Source organism: Balaenoptera borealis (assembly GCF_965194805.1).
Source record: "Balaenoptera borealis genome assembly, chromosome: 1".
NCBI classification, from domain to species: Eukaryota; Metazoa; Chordata; class Mammalia; order Artiodactyla; family Balaenopteridae; genus Balaenoptera; species Balaenoptera borealis.
The window spans coordinates 75,292,337-75,306,790 of record NC_138860.1 but is presented as its reverse complement, the minus strand read 5'-3'; the positions used below and the strand labels follow the sequence as shown (position 1 = coordinate 75,306,790).

The window sequence follows — 14,454 nt, the reverse complement described above, 5'->3', positions numbered from 1 at the left end:
GGTTTTGCAATCTGCACATAATTTTGCATACAAGATCTCATTTAGTCCCCCAGTAATCCTGTGAGATGTGAGGCCCTATCATATTCAGTGTCCCAATGCTTTGTTTCATGTCAAGCAACTGGCAAGAGGAAGAATTCATCTCATTTTACTGCCCAGTGGAAAGAGGAGGGCACTTGTGAGAGGAAGGTGAAGGGGAATCTATGGGCAAAAGGAGGTGTCCCAGGTTGTGGTGGAAATCACATGTACTGATAGGTCAGAGTTTGGGTGAAAAATCAATGATAATTTAATTTCAGCATAAAAGGACTTATTCTATGTACCAAAAAAAGGAAAATATGTTTTTGGAGCTTGGGGATGAAAATATTCTTCTTGTTGTATAAACCTACTTATTTATAAATTATAAACATAATAGTCATTAATCCACTTGCTGTGATATCAAGGATGCTCAAATATTAGAATCATAGAAAATCAAAGTCTGAATGTCCTTAGAAATTGTTACTTCAGCCTTCTAGATCTTCAGTTGAAGAAATGGAGTTCCGAAAAGGAAGAGTGATTTGCCTGAAGTGTGAAACTAGAGAGTGACAGAGTGAGAACTAAATCCTAGGTCTTAGGACTCGAAGGCTAGTGGTTCTTCCATTTCATCACGTTGTCTTTAGCCCACATTCTTGAATAATGTCTGTCATCTTTCTATAGACAGAAAAGAAAAGCTTATGCCTCTCTCTCTTGCTCTTTATCTTTCTCAGCTATTGGTGGTTGATTTAACAATAATAGCACGATCAGCATAAAGGACAAAGCCCAGTTTCCTCTCCTTCCTCCATCGTTTCCTATCCTCTGCTCCTGTACCTCCTGCAGCAAAGAGATCAATAATTTAAATATCCAGTAGCACACTGTTTAAAATTTATCCTAAATTGTAGATACCTGATGCTAGGCCTCTTGAGAACAGGTTTTGGTGGGCAAAAGAAAAGAGATAGAGAAGTGCAGTGAGCAGTTAGAAGGATAAAAGGGCACAGAGAGCAAAGACTGGGACACCACCAGCTTCCTTCTCCTATGTGAGAGTTTTGCTGTAGGTCTGACTCTGGTTATTGGATCAGACTTGCATTGTTTTTAACTGAATAGTTGAATAGTTGATCATTGATGGAAACACAAACATATTTAGTAGTTAATTAAATTTAAATTTATGAACTTTAAAAATAAGATTTTATTATCCTCTATTTATAGAGCATGTTGGTTTCCTGTGCTATAAATAAGTTATCATAGGAAAAACATCAAATGTTGAGTCTCATGTTATGACTCTGCAAACACATAAGCATCACAGTGATCAAATTTATAAATTACTTTATATATTTTGGTCACTAAAGGATGTCTCTGCCTCTGATAATTCTGTATGATTACTTTTGCTTTTTCTGCATTAAAAAATGGGATAGTCAAGTCTTCAGAAGTTCAATGCTTTGCTCATGATAGAATCAGAATTTTGTGGACTGAGCATGAACTTTAGAATCAGACATCTGCATTTAAATTGTGGCTCTACTATTTACTTCCTAGATGTGTGACCATGTTGTTTCTTAACTTCTCTGAGCCTCAGTTTTTCATCTGTAAAATGGGAATAATGGGTTCTTGTGAAGATCAAATAAGATAATATCTGATATATACAGTGACTGACATAGAACACCTTTAATAAATGCTGTTTATATTACCTTCACCTTTCTCTCTTCTTCCCTTTGGTTTATAAGTGAAAACTATGAGAGTAGGTGATGCTGCATGACTTTTTTAGTAGCTTGGAGCAAGAATCCACTCACTAGAAAGACCTTGAGCCAGTTTTTGCTTAATGACTCTTAACCATCCCACCTGGCTTAGTTTCACGGCTGTTCCATTGCTATTTTTAAATGTGAAGAAAACATGCCGTCCTGGTAAACAACTACTCCCATCATGAGACTCAGATCTTAAGATTTCAACTGGAGCTTGACCATCAGCCATTGGGTTTCTTCAAATACATTGGGACAAATGATAGTTAGAGGTGAGACCCAACATCTTCTTATTTTTCTTCCTCTCTTCTAGCCTTTTCTCTCCTCTGCTCTTTACCTCCTGATTAACTCTGCAGTTCTCATATTTTAGGACCAGGGAATATATGACTTCTCTAAGTCACAATAACTTGTTCCTCTATATCTTACAAACTTTTCCTGATTTTGAGGTTTACCATCTGTTCTTAGGGAGATGGTGAGGTGTAGCAGAATACACGTGAAACTTGTTCAAGTCCTGGCTCTGCCAATAATTGGTGTGATTGTGGACAATTACTTGATAACAGTGAAAACAATTTATCTAAGGCCAAGTATAAACCAGACACTGGCCATACATATCTCTTTCTCAAAATTCTTCATTTGAAATCTGGAAAAACAGGAATTTGGAAGGGGTTTAAAAAATATGCCCAAAGTTACATAGCTAGAAGGTGGTAGAGTAGGGATTCCAACCCAGATCCACCTAAATCCCAAACCTACCCCATACTGTCTAATTAAAACATCTGGGTTTCAGACTCTCCAATTGTAAAATGTAAATAAAAACATTACCCTCATAGAATGGAGGGAAGATGGAATGAAATATGCGAAAGTGCTTTGTAATTTACAGTGCACTATGGCAATCACAGTAGCTAATATTTATAGAGTACATATTATACACAAAACAGTATTAGCTCATTTCATCCTATGAAGTAGGACTATTATTATATCTGTTTCACAGTTGAGGGAATTGAGGTGCTGAAGTTGAGCCATGTTCTGTGGCTTCTTAGCTTCTCGGTGATGGATCCAGGTTCTATCCTTAGGCAATGTGGTTCTTAGGCAGAGAGCCTGAGGTCCCGGCTGTGATACCTTACAGCCAATGTAAGGTATTATTCCTTATTCATTAAGCTGTGGACTCGTATTAGTTTGCTAGGGCTGCAGTAACAAAGGATGTAAGTAGCTTAAACAACAGAAATGTATTGTCTCACAGTGCTGGAGTTTGGAAGTCCAAGATCAAGGTGTTATCAGCATTGGTTCCTTCTGAGAGCTGTGAAGAAGAATCTGTCCCATGCTTCTTCTCTAGCTTTTAGTGGTCTGCTGACAATTTTTGGTGTTCCTTGGTTTGTAGCGGCATTTCCCCAATCTCTGCCTTTATCTTCATATGGCATCATGTATAAGAGTGTGTGTGTGTGCGCATGTGCAAATCCCCCCTTTTTTGTAAGTACAGAAGGTCCCCGATTTATGATGGTTCCACTTACCATTTTTCTACTTTACAATGGTGTGAAAGTGATATGCATTCAGTAGAGACCGTAATTCAAATTTCGAATCTTGCTCTTTTCCCAGGCTAGTGATATGTGGTACGATTCTTTCTCAAGATGCAGGGCAGCAGCGGTGAGACGCAGCTCCCAGTCAGCCCGTGGTCACGAGGGTAAACAACAGATACACTTACAACCATTCTGTATCCATTCTGTTTTTCACTTTTAGCGTGGTATTCAATAAATTACATGAGATAGTCCATACTTTATTATAAAATAGGCTTTGGGTTGGATGATTTTGCCCAACAGTAAGCTAACGTAAGTGTTCTGAGCACGTTTAAGATAGGTTAGGCTGAGCACTGGTATTTGGTAGGTTAGGTGTATTAAATAAATAGGTAAATTGACCCTTATGATCGTCTCAATTTACCATGGGTTTATTGGAACATAACTCCGTTGTAAGTAGAGGAAGATCTGTACACTATTAATATTGGCTTAGGGACCTTCCGCGCAACTCCAGTGCAGCCCCATCTTAACTAATTACATCTACAAAAACTGTATTTCCAGAGAAGGTCATATTCTGATGTATTGGGGGCTAGAACTTCAGTATATGAGTTTGTGGGGCATGGAGGAGGGACATAAATTCAATCCATAGCAGGTCTCCTCAGAAAAAATTTCAGGATAACCTTTTGCTGTCATGATTGTTCTTCCGTTACCTGCAAAATGAGCAGATTTTTTGCAGGTAGTGGTGACAGAAGTGCCTCTCTTATTGTACTTTCAGAAATGCAAGGGTTGCTCAGGCCTTTACTGTTGGATTTTTTTCAACACCAGGAGGCCAGTTTAGCAGATCTGGTGGCTGGAGTAACACAGCTGATTGGGAGACTGTGTAAACATCGTACGCTCTGAGGGATAAATGTGATTGATGTGTTTTTAATCATTTCTGCTTTATTGCTGTTTGTTCTGGTCAACTCCATTGCCTAAATTAAGTTCACTCTTTACATAGCGTCTCATTATGTTAAGTCAGAGAAAGCTCTTTAGATGGGTCTTTCTGCCTTTTAGCCCGGCTCAGGGAAAAGGAACTGGACTGAATGTCTGGAGACTCTGGATTTGGGCAGCACTTCCTTTTCTTTGAGCTTCATATTCCTCATCCTGTCACTTTCCTGGGGTACATATATGCTCCTTTCATCTTTCTAATCCGTCCTGCTCCCTGCTGTTGCCCGCATGTCACAATTAATTACCTGCTTCCAGTTTTCTCCCCCTCTTCAGTCAATCTGGCCAATTTTCATAAATAATAACTGCTACCTTTCTTTGGACCTCACATGCAGAGGGCTGAATACACCTTAATTTATGGCAAACTGTCATTACTGGTCTGTGCAAGGGCTTCCACGTGCATTGTTTCTTTACTTCCTTTTAGATTAATTTCCCTTTCCCTTGAAACAATCCCTCTGATGTGTTTGTTACTGCACTGAATTTTTGTGTGTTTCTATGTATTTGATTTACAAAGAGTATTTTGCTTGAGACTCTCTTGGAACACTTTGTAGTGGTTATTTTTTGGCTCATTAATCTAAAATGAATTTTTGTTCTCTACTAAATTCAGAAATTCTAGATTTTAGTGACCTCACTTCAGGTTTCAGAGGAGAATGAAGTGACCTGTTCAGTGCAGCCCATGAGGGCAGAGGAGGAACTGGAGCCCAGTTTTTCTGTCATCTTTCATCAGAGCTCTCTCCATTGACTCTTGATAACCTTACATCTTTGAACTTTTCAGTTCAAAGAACTTGTACTTCGGAGCTTCCTCAAAGTACAAGATATCTGTGTAAGGGAAGGTACTGGAACTGAATTGTGGGGAAGGAGAAGGAGAAGGAATAGAATCACAGAATATTCCCAGAAAGACTGCACCAACTCCCAATTCAGTTTCATTGTTTAACAAATATAAGTCAGGCCAGGAGCTAGTAATACAATAAGACACATTCCTATCTTCAACCAGCTCACTGTTTTGTCAGAGGCCAACTTGAAACGAAGAGCCAAATATTGTATTAGAGGCTATAATGAAGGGAGATCCAAAGAGACCATGGAGACCAAAAGGACAGAGGAATTAGAGCTCCCTGCAGGTCAGGGTAGGTGGTCAAACCCAAGAAGGGCATTTTAGGCATGTGCAAAGCCATGGAGGAAAGAAGTGGCCACAGCCTGCTGTGTTTGGGAAACACCAAGTGTTGCTTTGTGGCCATTAGTAACAAGATGATAATCATCCCTTTTTCTCCAGCTTGAGCTCATCCTAATGCAAGCCACACATCTAAAGTTTCTAAATTTTCTAGTAGCTACATTATAAGTGAGATAAAACAATAAAAATTAATTTTAGTAACATTGTCATTTTAACATGTAATCAATATAAAAATTATTGAAATTTTACATTCCTCTTTTCACACAAGGTCTTTGAAATCTGGTGTGTGTTTACATTTATAGCACATCTCAGTTGGGATTAGCCACATTTTAGGTACTCCTTAGTCAGACATGTGGCTAGTGGCTACTATACAGGACAGTACAGAGCAATATATATATATATATATATTTTAATTTTTATTTTATATTGTAGTATAGTTGATTTACAATGTAGTGTTAGTTTCAGGTGTACAGCAGAGAGGTTCAGTTATACATATACATGTATCTATTCTTTTTCAAATTCTTTTTCCATTTAGGTTTTCACAGAGTATTGAGCAGAGTTCCCTCAGCACAGAGCAATATTAATGAAACTAATGAATGAGCCCCAGGTAGACTAGACTTAAGTATTAGGTATTCAAATTCCAAAACCACTTTGGATCAAGCCATGCAATAACACTTGACATATCTCATGTAGGCAAAGGGTGCCTTTGTGTAACTAGCCTTTAATGTGTGCACCTTCTGAAAGTGGAAGTAAGTGAGACCTAGTGGAAAATATTCAATTTGGACAAAACTTACATTAATTATGTGACCTGGATCAAGTTACTTAATCTCCTGAACCGGTTTTCTTCATCCATGAAAGATGGAATAAAAAAAATTATCTTGCAGAGTTGAAATATATGTACATGCCCAGTACAAAATAGGCACTCAATAAGTAATAGCACCCATTAAATATTTTATTTTGTGATATCAGACACATTATTCATTTTCTGGAATAAAAGATCTGACAAATGAGATCCTTAGAAGATATTAGTCATCCAACAAATATTAATATGGCACCTACCATGTACTCAATCCTGTTCCAGGCACTTAGGACACATTAGTGAACAAAACAGGTGAATAAGATGTGCCGCCTCCCAAATAATCAGCACAAGGCCCTGTGGGAGTGCCCCATAACACTATCACTAGCCCTGGCATTGCCCTATCCCCAGACTTCTAAAAAGGGGTGCAATGCTCTGCGTGTGTGGGGCAGGGGCTGCAGCTATATGTTATATATGGTGATTCTCCTTGAAATATTATTTTTTGAAGATATACAATTTAAAATACTTTAACATGAAAACCATGAGGCAAAATGCAAAATTCACATAAAGTTTTACAATAAAATATAAGATTCCAAAGAAATTGCTAGTTTATGGTGAGCATTTTGGGTTACATGCCAGAGATATTATATATTATGATTTACTTTAATAGGGACACCTTAATGGGAAATTCTGGGAAGGGCACATAAAAGTATTTATTTATTTTTAATTCTTTCTCCAATATACAGAAACTATTTTGGACTCTGATATTGCCATGAGGTTGTTTTTTAACTCCTCTGTGAATAGAGCTATGTGGATGCCAGATTTGGAAAAAAAGAGTGTTTTGTGGCTGGTTTACTTAAATCAGATGGCATGGGTTCAAGATAAGAGTGTGCAGGTGCTCTAATCTCTGCTTGTACTTATAAATCAATAGGCTCAGGACTTATATTAATTCAATTCCATGTCAGCTGAATTCCCTGCCTCTCTTTCATGCAAAGTCAAATTACCTAAAAGCTTTTAGAAGAATCAGAAATCATGACAATGTTCAATAAAAACAAGGTCATCAGAGAGAAAGAACATCTAAGGACAATTAAAATTGCCCAGTGCTTGACAATACCCACAACCTTAACTGCTATAAACTGACTCCTTACTCCCAGGAAACCAGTGACCAGAGGACCTGGGTTTCAGGGAAACTTTTTGGCAGCAAAGGCTATTCTCTAATCTACTTTGTGGAGAAATACTCTTCCGTGCTTGTGCTGAGAGTTTGAAATCTTGGAGAGTAAATGTTGAATTCAAGAAAACAACTCTTTCAGCCTTGGAGATGGCTGGTATCCCTGCCAACCTGACCAGATGAGCAATAACAATGAGTCACCTTGTATAATGGTTTATGAATGACCAAAGTCTTGCTCACATATTATTGTATCTGGTCCCAACAACAACCTTATATGGCAGAAATTAATACATGTCCCCCAATATCTATCCTCCTTCCTTCCCCCCCATAATATAATCTGCAATTTTTAGATGACCCTTCAGAATAAATACACCTCCAAACCTCACATGATTTATAATTTCATTCTATTGTGGTCAGAGAATATACTTTGCATAGTTTCAATACTTTTAAATTTATTGAGACTTGTTTTATGGCCTAAAGATGGTCTATCCTGGATAATGTTCCTTGTACCCTTGAGAAGAATGTGTATTCTGCTGTCGTTGGGTGGAGTGTTCTATAAATATCTATTAGGTTTGGTAGGCTTATATTGTTATTGAGTCTTTTATTTGCTTGTTGGTCTTATATCTACTTGTTCTATCCCTTATTGATGGTAGGGTATTCAAATCTCCAACTATTATTGTTAAATTGTCTATTTCTCTCTTTAATTCTGTCAGTTTTTGCTTCATGTATTTTGGGTTCTGTTGTCAGGTGCATGTATATTTACAATTGTTATATCTTGATAAATTGACTTTTTTTTTTAAATCAATGTAAAGGGTCTTTTGTCTGTAGTAACAATTTTTGTCTTAAAGCCTATTTTGTCTGATATTAGTTTAGCCACTCCAGCTTTCTTTTGATTATTGTTAGCCATGAATATCTCATGTAATTTATTAAATAATTTTTGCAGAAAGTGTAAAACAGAATGGTTGTATGGGTACAGAATGGTTGTAAGTGTACTGGTTGTTTACCCTCATGATCACAAGCTTGACTGGGAGCTGTGATTCTTTGCCCTGCCCGGCCTCATGAGAGAGTATTGTACTGCACATTGTGAGCTGAGGTAAAGATGAGAATTCAAAATTCAAAGTATGGTTTCTACTGAATGCACATCGTTTTCACACCATCGTAAAATTGAGAGATCATAAGTCAAACGATCGTAAGTCTGAATACAGTTCTGTCCTCACCAATAAAGAGCTAATTTTGAAAATGTCACATTGTCTCCATTATAGTCAGCAGGCACCAGAGAGGCCAGAGCAGGTGTAGTTTTAAAATTCTCCTCACCAAAAAAAAAAAAAAAAAAAAAAATTCTCCTCACAACTTTGTGAACTAGGTATTATTATCAGTCTTTGCAGATAAAGAAATGTAAGTTCAGAGAAGTTAAGTAGCTTGCTAGTGATCCCAGAACTAGGACATGGTGACTTTAAGATGTGAATCTAGATTCATCTGGCTCTAAAGTCCATGCCCCTTTTACAATGTCACAAGTTCTCCCAATGGAGTTAAGGACAGATACCAGCTGAGTGGTACATGTGGTGTAACAATTCACTGAAAGACAAAATCTCTTCTAAGTACAAGAGACAGAAATGATTTCAGGAAGATTTTGACAGGCAGAGAGCAAAGGTAAGAGAATTCTGGGAAAATGGAACAAAATAAGCAAGGTTGTGGTATTAGGAATCTGTACAGCATTAATGGAGAGATAGCAAGTAAGCCAATTATTCTGAGGCCGAGGATCCCCTACCACGTTCTATCAAAGTATCAACTCTGTCAACTGGACATAGCTGGGCTTTGGACCTCAGGGGCCCAAGCCAGAGAGAAGTGTAGATCAGAACTTGAAGTCTTGCTCATAAGAACAACCCCAAAGAGCAAATCAGGGAAGCAGGGCATAGGGTCCCTGCAGAGAGGATGGCTACAGGAAGACCTGCAACATATGCCAGAGGAAGCTATACACCAAGGAGCAGAAAAATTTAATGCTAATTTTAGAGGGAATGGGCAGGTAGCCATCTGCAAATATGCACAGAGTGGTCAGTATGGAAATGGGGGCCATGTAAGATGTGAAGGGGGAAGAGAGCAGCTTCTTCATGTCTCTCCTAGACTCCTGGCTCTGACCAGTATTCCTTTTTATATATGGTCCAGGTCTCACCCTAAAAGGCTAGTTCATGCTGAATTAAAAGACCAGTAGGCAGTGTAGACTTTTGGATCAAACAGTAATGAGGAAATCAAGCAATTGATAACACATATTGGCAGACAGATAAGATTTTTCAGAGCAAAGTGTCTACTTCATAGAGAGAGGAGACTTCCAAGGAATTCCTGGTGATAAGATTTGGAACCAAATTATGAACTAATGATCTCTAAGATCTTTCCCATTTTAACATTCCATACATTTTTTTCTCATCCATACCTTGTTCCTTATTAGAAATTCTGGTAAGCGTTAAATAATATTTATCCATTAAAATGAATATGATTATTGTATTGTTGTAGTAATAAATAATATAGTGGAATAATATTCTGAAATGTGTTTTTTCTCCTAGTATTTCCAGTTATCCTGTAATTCTTTTTTTAATTGAAGTATAATTGATTTACAATATTATATTCATTTTAAGTGTACCACATAGTGATTTGATATTTTTATACATTATGAAATGATCATCATAATAAGTCTAATTACTATCGATCACCATACAAAATTATTAAAATATTATTGACTATATTCCCTGTGTTGTACATTACATCCTCGTGACTTATTTTATGATAGAAGTTTGTAACTTTTATTCCTCTTCTCCTATTTCACCCATTCCCCTACCTCCTTGCCTCTGACAACCACCAGATTATCCTCTGTACCTATGAGTCTATTTCTGTTTTCTTATGTTTGTTCATTTGTTTTGTTTTTCAGATCCTGCATGTAAGTGAAATCATATGATATTTGTTTTTCTCTGACTTATTTCACTTATAATACCCTCTAGGTCCATTCATGTTGTTGAAAATAGAAAGATTTCATTCTTTTTTTAATGGCTGAATGATATTCCATTGTATATATATTCCACATCTTCTTTATTCATTCATCTATTGATGGACACTTAGGTTGCTTCCATATCTTAGCTATTGTAAATAATGCTGCCGTGAACGTTGAGGTGCCTATATCTTTTCCAATTAGTGTTTTTGTTTTCTTTGGATAAATACACATAAGTAGAATTGCTGGGGCATATGGTAGTCCTGTTTTTAAGTTTTTGGGGAAAATCCATACCCCCAGTAGTTGTACCAATTTACATTCCCACCAACGGTTCATGAAGGTTCCCTTTTCTCTACATCCTCATCAACACATCAGCCCAGGAGGACCAGGCACAAGGGCCCCCGTTCCAGGTACAGCAAAAGGCAGTGACAAAATGACTGCCAAAGCAGTTAGAATTATTTTCGGTTTGTTTACCTTCGATGGTTGTTGAAGGCCTAATGGAAGGTGAGGAGGTGCTCTTAGTTCATTTCACAGACCCTAGGGCAGTGGATGGAAATAGCCTCCTTTACTTCAAAAAGCATCCTTAATGGGTATTTATGTTGTAATGGGTAAGCCAGACTATCTCAACAAGTAAATGGGAGGAGTGAAGAAAAGACACTCATAACTTAGTAGCACCTGCTTTAAGTACTGTTTTACTAGCTTGAAATTGTTGTGTATGTGTATATACAAAACAATTAAAAAGTAAAACTACACAAAAACTTTGCCTTGGTTCATGGTTCAGAAAGATACTAATATTTTTACTTAGGCCCTCTCAAAATAGTAAGACTTACTTTAGGGTTTACTGTGTGGTTCTTTTTGGTTCAAATTATTGCCTTTCATAACCTTTACCCCTATTTAATGTTCTTGCCTTCTCTACAAGTCTAGGACATACAGGACATCCCTCATGTTTGCAAGCAACACCTTCCATGGTGCTGCATTTTCTGGTTGCCAGATGGAGCTTTTCTTTCACACTAAATCAATTTCTGTGAAAAGTCTTTGTCACTTGCAGTGTGATGTTGCTTCTGAATCTATGCACCATCCTAACAGAAGCTCCCCCAGGTGGACCATGTGCCATCTTCCTGTGACCCCCACTGTGACCACCCTCACAGTGTTGCCCTTTTATTTTGACATTTCTGATCATTACCTCTGATACTCCAGTTGTAACAGCTCCATCTTACATAAACTTCACCCTCTGGAAGTAAGTCTTGGGTTTTCTTCTTGTTCTTTTTGAGAACTGCTTCTACCTTCTGATTTCTTTCTGGTATGTGTATGTATGTGTGTAGTTCTCATCTACTAATGTGCTCTCAAAATATTCTAAACTGTTTTTGATTAGATTCTGGTTAATGGTAATAATAGTAATAGTAATAAACTCTTTACAGTTTACAAAGCATTTTAATACACAAATGAGTGGGCTAAAAGGGGGTAGCAAAATTTCTGGGCTACTATATACAAAGGGGTTGTTAGGCTTAAAATTCCTGTTCAGGGGAAATTTACTCAGGTAGCTCTCAGTTCAAAGTTGTTCTTATAATCATTCCCAAGTAATCAAAAACAGAAACCAACCAGCCAACCAACCAACACATAGACAGACTAAAAAATGGTAGCAGATAGATTTTGAGATTGTCCTTTGTGGAAAGGTCATCCTACAAGATTTCCAGATTTGCACAATACTGTTGCTCAGAATTAATTAAGCATAGCAGTCTCAGATTTCTTCACTTCTGGTCACTAGTGCTGTGTTGCACTTGTCCAGGTATATTGTTTACATTGTTTCTGCCATTTACATAGATATTCATATGAATGATGTCCTCTGAATTTGTACAACCCACCAGTTCTGCATCTGATTTACCTTACTGCGATACTGGGCCCTATAAAGAATATATTTGGTCTTTGACCTCATTCTAGGCACAGAGCTCCTAAAACCCTTGGATTTTCCTTTGATAAAAGCAACAAAGGTGACTTTGGTTGTGTTAATGGGGTGACTTGGGAAACCCTTGGGTGGCCCAAGGATGGGGGCTGGTTGCCAGGGGTACAAACCAGTGATTAGATGTTTGGAACTTTCAGTACTCACCCCCTCTTCAACCTCCAGCCCCAAACCTCTTTGGAGAGGGGAGGGTCTGGAGGTTGAATCAATCACCAATGGCCAATGATTTTATCAGTCATGACTATGTAATGAAGTCTCCATAAAAGGACTGGTTCTGAGAGCTTCTGGGTTGGTGAACACATGGAAGTTTACCAAGAGTGGTACTTAGAGAGGTCATAGAGCTCCGTGCCCTTTCCCCATACCTTGCCCTGTAAATCTCTTATATTTGGCTGTTCCTGAGTTATATCCTGTTATAATAAATCAGTAATCTAGTAAGCAAAATGTTTCTCTGAGTTCTATGAATTGCTCTAGCAAATTAGTTGAACTAATCGAACCTAGACAGTCAGTCAGAAGTGCAGGTAAAAGTCTGGGCTTGTGACTGGTGTAGGGGAGGAACATTTTTCCCTTCCCTTCTAGGTTCTTTGGCTGGCCTAATAATTAAATTGACATAAGACAGAGTAACAGGAGAAAAAAAATTTAATTTCATACATACGGGAATCCTGAAGATATGAGGTTCCCAGACAGTCAGGCAATTGAGACCCATATGCCATCGTGAGCTAAAGAGAAGGAAGTAAGAGTCTGGGGCTTCAAACGGGAGGAAGACAATTCACAGGAAGATGATAAGAGCAAATGTTTGGTAAACAAATATTTGTCGTGCCTTGCAGGTAAGTCTTTCTGATGTAGAAAGTTAACTCTGATAAGCTCTCTTCCTGGTACAAGTCCCCTGTCTAAAGTCTTTTAGGCAGTTAAGGGAGAGGTAAAAAGCTTTTTAGTCTGTTGGGCCTTGATTGTCTTCAGCTTGCAATAATCCACATGACAAAGTGGCACATTCTGGGGCAGCCTGCCCTGAACCCCATCACTAGTGTCTGAAGTGGGAGGAACAGCCTAGTAGGACTGAACCCTTAACCTGTAGAATCTGATGGTATCTCTGGGTAGATGGTATTAGAACTGAGTTGAATTGAGTTGAACTGTAAGACACCCTGCTGGTGTCCAGAGAATTATTTGTTGATTGTGTGGGAAATCTTCCCCTGCACAAACACACATTCGAAATGGGGTCTCAGAACACAAAAGGCTTATGATCTAATCTAACCTTGTGCAGTCTCATAACAAACGTAGTTTCACAATTAAATCTTAGCTCCATGCAGTTTCTGGTGTCGAATCTCCAACTTCTTGCTTTTTCTTATGTGGGTGAATCAATTGTTTTCTCAAAATAAGGTTAGTAATTTATGTATAATCCTAAATTTTCTGCTTGCCTGTTCTTAGGATTGCCATTTCCTGAATTATCCAGCAGCATTTCCAGCTTAAATTTCTATAAAGGTGTGTTTTCATGATTTAATTTCATAATTCAAATTCAATATTGGAAGATTTGATCAGTCTCCCATTTCAATTAGCATCTTGCTGCATAAGCTGGGTAGATTTTCAGTATCAGACCTGTACACAGGGATTGATAATTTTTCTATCCATTAAAAAACAGGTTAGTGGGACTTCCCTGACAGTCCAGTGTTTAAGACTTTGCCTTCCAATGCAGGGGGTGCAGGTTCAATCCCTTTTCGTGGAGCTAAGATCCCACCTCCCTCGTGGCTAAAGAAGCAAAACATAAAACAGAAGCAATATTGTAACAACTTCAATAAAGACTTAAAAAATGGCCCACATCAAAAACAAACAAACAAAGCCTTAAAACAAAGCAAAGAAAACAGGTTAGTCATTTTCTGTCTCTCTCCTCTCAAGCCCCTCCATATCATCACTAATTTGCCCCTCTCTTCTGGTACATATGGATGTATATATCTTGTTTTATTTTCATCTGTTTCTCCCTAGAGTCTGTGTCCCCTTGAGGATAGAAGCTGTGTCTTTTTCATTTTGTATTCTTGTATGGTTAGCAAAGGCCCTTGAGCAATATTTGTTAATAATTTTTGCCTCTTTTGTTCATTGATGTATCTCCAGAAACTTGGAAAAATGTCTGGCACAAATATTTGTTGAATGAATAGATTGATGGTGTTTGTA

The 14,454-nt window shown here is 37.9% G+C and overlaps 1 protein-coding gene across 2 annotated transcripts in view; it reads right to left on the bottom strand.

Annotated features, from left to right (window-relative positions):
* The window catches only part of CCDC190 (coiled-coil domain containing 190), a 50,145-nt gene extending 35,691 nt beyond the window's left edge, over nt 1-14,454 (bottom strand). For both annotated transcript variants that reach the window (XM_082403380.1, XM_082403381.1), the window contains exon 1: nt 1-14,454. This exon is cut by the window's left edge. The gene's annotated coding sequence lies outside the window, so the exon portion shown is untranslated.